General features: G+C 37.1%; 1 long non-coding RNA gene across 2 annotated transcripts; it reads right to left on the bottom strand.

The window, feature by feature from the left end:
* Positions 1 to 4261: 4261 nt before the first annotated feature.
* On the bottom strand, positions 4262 to 7196 carry LOC145572319 (uncharacterized). 2 transcript variants are annotated; one of them, XR_014096779.1, is made up of 6 exons: positions 6950 to 7196; positions 5349 to 5707; positions 5062 to 5116; positions 4760 to 4978; positions 4577 to 4669; positions 4262 to 4394 (listed from the first exon to the last, which is right to left on the bottom strand). It is a non-coding gene; the product is annotated as an uncharacterized LOC145572319 (long non-coding RNA). The 2 variants fall into 2 exon arrangements; XR_014096778.1 differs by having other exon boundaries at positions 4760 to 5116.
* Positions 7197 to 7433: the final 237 nt, after the last annotated feature.

Genomic DNA, 7433 nt, shown 5'->3' with positions numbered 1-7433 from the left:
TTTAGAGGGGATAGTGATCCATCGGGATAGCTTTTTTCTGGGTATGAGCATTTCTTTATGCGTTGAACTTTTCTCGGGCTCGATTATAGTCTTCTGTAGTCGGTTCAAAACTAAGTCCAAAAGTATCACACTTGGGGAGGCTAGGAAGTCCGGTTTGCTTTGCTATTCCTTTCTCCTTTCCTAGAGTTATTCCAGGAAAGTGTCCTTGTCTTCTAAGAATAGTGTGGACTATCATGTTTGAATGGAGGTCGTAGCGAAGAGGGGTCTTTTCATCTTCCTCGATTAAAGAGACCTCTTCGACATTAAAGCCCCATAAGCCTTCATCGTTTTCCAGAATTAGGATTGGTTCATCAATCGCTTTAATTCTCATAGGGGAAGCATCAATGGTGACCAAAATTCCTCCAACTATAGCCTTGACCTGTTGGTGGAGGGATGAAGGGACGGCCATAAGGTCATGAAGCCAAGGGTGTCCCAACAATAGGTTGAAAGAGGCTTTAATATCCAGTACTTGAAATGTAGTAGCATGCTCAATGACTCATGTCATGACATTCATAGTGATGGTCCAAAGACCTTGACGACGAGTGTTATCGTAAGCTCTTATTCCTTGTGTTAATGGAGATAAATCCTCATCTTTTATTCCTAACATTCTCAAAGTTCAGAGTAGGAAAACATTAATTGCAGGCCCATTATCTGTGAGGGTCAATAGAACGTTCATCCTTTTGTAAACAACCGTGAGGTTCAAGGCTTTATTGTGCTTATCACCTTTAGGAGGTAGATCCTTGTCGGAAAAGGTGATCAAGTTGATGGGACTGGGAAGTTCACTAGTATGGAATTTGGCTAAACCTTCCGGTGAGGTTTCTGAATCAATTCCTACTTTTGTCAAGGCATCCGTTACTGCGAGCCAATGCTCGTGGGATGTGCCTAGTAGTTTCCATACATTCATCTCAACCATAGTCTTTTTCAATTGTTCAACACCATCATTGTCTTTTATAATTGGAATTGAGACTTGCTGAGTGGTAGGAATGGATTGATTTGTGATGGGAGTTTGCATTCTTCCTGATCTTGTGAGGACGTTGTAAGGAGGGTGTGCCCATAGTAGGGGATCCTTCTCCTTATATGACCATGGCTCTCTAAAAGCCCAGGACTTTACACTTGCTAGGGTGTATTAGGATTTGAATTTCTGACTGTTTGGGGGACCATGAATTAGAGTTGATCCTACCATTATACTTTTTTGTAAGAAACTAGTAAGGAGTCGCCAATGAGTTTTAGGAAAACTCATAAACCTCGTTCATGCCTTTCTCCCAAGTAGAGTTCAAGGGATATTTAGCACGAATCGTAAGCTCTTAGGAAACCCTCACGAGACCTCACTCGTCCTCATAGGCGACTTTGGGGTTTTAAGGGCTTGTTGTAGCTAAAAACAACCGTGATTCCTACGTTAGTGAGTTAGTGTACATTCTTTCTCCTTGTTTCTATTTTGTTTCTTTTGCTTCCAATAATTTCGTCTTGTTCTCTTTTGCTCTAGCTTTGCTCGAGGACGAGCAAAGGTTTAGCTTGGGGGAATTTGATGAGTGACATTTTATGTCACTCCTAGGATAGTGTTTATGCCTTGTTTTAGCTTGTCTTAGGGTGTTCTGCAGTTGTTTGTTCAAATAATGCGTGCATACATGTCTCGATGTATTATTAACGAAATCGCGTATATTGTTGAATGCTTGCCTTCATTGCGTGTTTGCACCGTTCCCTATACCTTATTGTTTCCCTTGGTGTTTGTGCTTAGGTATTTGAAGTCTTGGATTGCAAAGAAGAAGCCAAGGAAGCATGAGAGAAGAATCGAAGAAAGCAAGGTGCAAGGGCGCGAATAATGTGCGGGCGCGCAGCATTGTGAGAACCCGCGCAGGAATGCTTCAAGAACGGAACAGAAACAGAAGGTTTTGTGCGCCTTGTGCGCACTTTGTGTGCGGACGCGCACCTTTGATATGTGCGGGCGCGCAGCCCTGGGAGAACCCGCACAAGACAGCAGCTGAAGCAGAGCCAAAACAGGGAGTTGTGTGCGCCCTGTGCGCGCTTTGTGTGCGGGCGCACACTCTTCAAGCGCGAGCGCACACTCTTCAAGCGCGAGCGCGCAGAATTCTGGGAGAAGGCGCGCATCCATGGGTCTAATTCCCCGTACCCACAGATCTGCGGGCGCGCAAGATCTTCGAGGGCGCACAGCGGGTCTTGTTCAGCGTTTTTGCGCGATTCTTTATATATTGCGGGTCTTGTTTTGTACGGAAAAAAACTTCATTCTTTTAGATTTTTTTTCCTTGTTTTAGGAGAGATTCTCTCTCTAGGTTTAGCTTAGGATTAGAGTAGTTTAGAGAGAGAAAGTGAGGGTTTCACCATTGTTGACCTTGGATTTTGAAGAAGAAATTGATCATCTTTTCTATAGATTTACATCTTCAATCAATGAGAATCTCTAACTCCCTCTCCTCTAATTTTATTGCTTTCTTTTTAGTATTGTTTTTGTTGTTGATATTGCTTGTTAATCATGTTGATTCTTGATTATTTGTTGATTAATCTTGTTATTATCATGATTAGTGAGTAATTTCCCCATTAAGGGGATGGTTGTGGTGTAGTTGGATCTTGAGCATGTTCTAGTTTAGAATTGATTTATTTGTGATTAAAGTCTTTACATGTTTGATATTCTTTAATCTTCTTGCAAGTGCACATTGTTGGTTGATTAAAGGTGAATCTTTGCTAACAAGGAACAGAAGTTGACTTAGCTAAGGTTCATTATTATCGATTGTTATTTAATAGTACCTCCTAGTATATGGTTCTAATGTGGAAGCATAGAGGCTATGTTAGGAGAAGCCAATTGACCCCGGAAGGCGGCTGGATTTGATCCTTTATTTCGATATTTGAGCATGTTTAGTTCATAATTAATTCAATTTCTATGCCTTTGTGTATGTTCAAGTGAATGCTTTACCTAAACCATTTCCCTTAATGTTTTATTTTTTTGTTTTAGCATTTTTTGACTTTAGTTTATTTATCTCCTATTCCAGACTAGCTTAATTGTCGATAAAATTTGGTGGTGTTTATCCGTTCTCTGTGGTTCAACCCCTATGCTTGCCTTATACTCGTATTAGGTTTGTTTAGGTTGTATAAATTGTATTTGATCTAGGGATAGACAATTGACGACGCATTTATTACCTTGTCAGGAGACCGTGAAGGGGTTAGACGAGAGGCTACGTGACCTTTTAGGGGACCGTCTTGCGGTGGCCTTTCATATGTACGCGCAGTTTTGTCCGTACTTAGTTCTTGCCAACAAGCTGTCGGCTGACAAGGTTGGTCGGCAGTGTACACCTGAGCAATTGGCCTGGATAGACATTGCCCACGTTCTTTCCGTCACTATTTTGAGTGATTGGGGAGAGCGTTTCGCTATCGGGTTACTTGTTTGCCTTAGTGATTTGGGGCAAGTGGGTATCTTGCGTTGGGCGGAGGTGTCATATGCCTGTATGCTGATAGCTATGGGTAAGGCGACCCGGGTGATGGATTCCGCGGCAGCTACTAAGGTGCCCTAGATCTCCATTCCGTGGCATTGCCGTCTCCTCGAGATGCGTATTTGTCTTAATCTTTTTATTTTTTATAACCAATTTTGCTCTTTTTAATCGCATTGTATTCTTTTTTTTTAGGCTTGGGGTTACTCGTACCTACCTTTCTTAGCCTCACTACAAGAAATTCGACTTTGAGCAACAACTAAATTGGAGCCCAAACGAATATTTCGTCGCCCAAAGTCTTGGGCGACAAATTGGGCCTAGAGATGGGTTCGAAGCCCAAAGCTCAAAGCACATTACATATTGGGCGACGAATTTGTATTTCGTTGCACAAAGTTTATTTTGTGCGACGAACTAGTTAGTTGCCTATGTGCTGTCTATTTCATCGCCCATAATATGTTGGGCGACAATGAAGTTCGTTTCCCTATCTTTGATACTTTGGGCGACAAAGTATTTTTTGTTGCCCATAATATTTTGGGCAACGAACTTATTCGACGCCCATCTTTGTGCCCCTTACGTGCTACCTCGTTGCCTATAGTATTTTGTGCAACGAAGTTACTTGTTGTCCATATTTGTCAACATCATACAATGCTTTGTTTATAAATAACATACTGAGAAAAATCAAATTAATCTGAATATAAATTCAAATACCAAACATTTTGAATAATGACTATATGAAATAGTGTATTTTATAAATAACATACTGAGAAAATGTGCAAATTATAAGATAATCCCACTTTGTCAACAAGGTACATGATCCTTTTAAAATTAAATAACAGAAACATAACACTATTTACATAGTTAATTACATATCACCTTCAATAGTTGCGATCATCCATCTTTCATTGCTAGCCCATGTTATTCCTATGTAAGTGAAACATAAGTTAGTAACACCAAAAGCTAGGAGAACTGATCTACCAAGAAATAATTCATTTGCCTTTAAGCATAAATTAGTTTATAAACATTTTCTAAGCTTCTCCTAAAGTAGACATGCATCACTTTAAAAAATTATAATATAAAGCATTGCAAAAGTATAGATGTCGTACCAGTTCATGGAAAATTCTTGCGGTAGATCTGGTTCCATTTGCAAGAGTTTCAGTTTGCTTAAGCTTATTTTCCACATTAACTTTACTAATACGCTACAAACCATAAAAAAAAGGCACTAGCAGATTATCGAAATATAACTTCAATTAATGGTTGGGTAAAAAAAGAGTCAAAGGAAAGTTTACCTTTTGCTTTTCATCATTCCAGTACTCACATACTAGCCATGTCCATTGGTTAGCATCAATACTATCTGTTTTCCTGTTTATAGCATATTCAATAGACTTTTTTCTAAAGTATTGCTCTTTAAGCCTGAATCTGCAATGTTTATACAACATGGAGCACTAAAAGCTCAACGCTTCAGTAACATCAGCACCAGAAACTTAATCAGGTAAATCATATTTACCCTGCAACGTAAATCATAATAAATATCCATCCATGCTAAACACATTCAGACATTTTAAATGGTCTCAAATACTTAAAAACTTACCCGAATCTTTTTATATAACCTCTCTTTTGCACCTGAATCCATCTTAGCCCAATTCCTTTCAAGAATGAAGTAAAGTCAAAGCATGAAACATAACTTTAGCAGCATATATTCAAAAAACTTATAGCACATACAATGACTTGAGGGGACAAAATTCTTTCACCCAATTGCTACAATCACATATGAATTCATTGCCTATTCACCAACCACACGTCGAAGCTCATCCATGAAATTTATTTTAATCCTTTCTTCAGAATTAGGATTCCACATTTTAGTAACATATTGCTTACCCCTAGTTGGCCCACGCCTCTTACGATCAGGAAATTTTAGCCGATGATCAGCTTGTTCAAGCCTTCGTTTCCCTCGATATGTTAACCTAGTCTCTCTAGTTTGTGCACTAGTTGTTTCTTCTGCATCATGATGCTGCTCCTCATTTGTTTGTTGTTGACACTGCACATTTTGTTGTTGCTGTTGTTCATTTTGTTGCTGTTTCTTCTACACATTCGGTTGATGTTGCTGCTCTATATTCTGATGTTGTTGTTGAACATCATCCACTTGCTGCTCATTCAGTTGTTGCCCTACATTTGACACTTGCCTTGTCTTACACAACTGCCGTGCATGCTGCTGAACTTGCTGAATTGCCATTTCACTGCAATAATTTCTTTTCCATGATATTAGTAATATTAAAATAAGCAATAGAGAATTCCTGACAAAATAACTGCAATTTGCTTATTAGATAGCATTAACACTTTTCTTAATACAATAATAAACAACAATCCATTAATAAAATAAAATCAAACAAGTAACTAATCTATGTGATAACCCTTATTTTATTAAAACATCAAAATAGCGGGAAAATGAAAAAGTATGGAGGAGTATGCACTATTTTACATATAATAAAATTATGTTAAACTACAGTTACAAGGTATCCTATATATGTAAAATTAGTTTAAGAGAAAGTAAGCAGATAAATGTGATTTCAATTCTAGATTTTCTAATTTAAGGAATAAATCTAAATGGATAAACTAATTAAATAACAATATAAATAAATTGTATAAGATAAAAAGAAGGTATATACTAACTAAATTATGAAATAGAAGTTGGAATTGGTACTAGAAAGAAATTTTACCACTTATTTGCTTAAAATATGCTTTAATATTTTAAAGCCAAATTGTCAATAATAAGATGAAGATTCCTTGGTACTAATCTCGTGGGATGTTGTAGCTGACATCATTTGATTAAGCTCTTTTATCAAACGCAACGAAAAGTTACTTGTCATCAGTTAAGAAGTAGATCAAACCTAAGCTAACAAAAGTTACTTATTCTAAATAAAGGTTATGTATATCCTTATATCTAAGCTCTAATTTTATGATTATCCCTGACAACAATATAAAACTACTACTCTATATTGTATTTCTTGTTCACACAATGACTCTGACATGAAAAAATAGCCTCCTATCATATTATATTGCAAGATATCATACATGCATGCAAAGATATATAGAAAAATTCTTTCTAAAAAACATATATTTCATACATTAACAGTGAGACCATATAATTAAATGGTTCTACGACACCCTAATTTTCAATTTCCCAATTAAAACAGGTCAAACACGCTAAATTACCAAAAAATACAATCATATACTACCTTTAATTGCTCCAAAATACCAATTAGTAATTGAATTTATATAAATCAAATGCCTCAAATTAGTAAGTATTGATTAACATAAAATCAAACTCCAATTAAATTATCAACCAACAATTGAATTAGGAACAATCAATTCAAACAAAATAATATGTTCCAAACTACATCAATTGAATTTGTGAAGCAGTAAGACAAAATTTAACAAAAAACATTAAAAAAAAATCAAAGATAGAAGGGTCGAATTACCTAGGAAAAAGAAGGTGACGCTGCCGTCGCTACTACTAGTATAAGCCGCCTGAGGCTGCCGGAGAAAACCCATATTCTAACGAGTCGAAGTGATAACCGAAATCGCAGAAGTACGGGGGTCTTTAATGGCAGATGTAAGGGGTAAGATTCGTCAGAGGGTTTAATAGCTTTAAAAAAATTGATATTGATAAATTGGGTATTTGAGGGGAAGAGGGAATATGAGGTGGGGTGGGAGTAGAAAACTAAATTAGAGTTGTTTTTTTTTTTGGAAAAGAAACCGAGGGATAACCCTAATACTACTCTAAACGTGGGAATTTTGCAAAATAAAAACTAAATTTCCGCCTTTTTTTTAGATTTTGGGCAACGATAAAATTATAACAAGGAAAAACAAATTAGTACCCTATAAAATTCAACTCAATGCACAAAACCTATTTTGGGTTACGAGTGTATATGTCGTCGCCCAAAACACAGATTTGGGCAAAGA

This window comes from Chenopodium album, chromosome 12 (assembly GCF_948465745.1).
Source record: "Chenopodium album chromosome 12, dcCheAlbu1.1, whole genome shotgun sequence".
Lineage (NCBI taxonomy): Eukaryota > Viridiplantae > Streptophyta > Magnoliopsida > Caryophyllales > Amaranthaceae > Chenopodium > Chenopodium album.
This window is presented reverse-complemented; position numbering and strand designations above follow the sequence as displayed.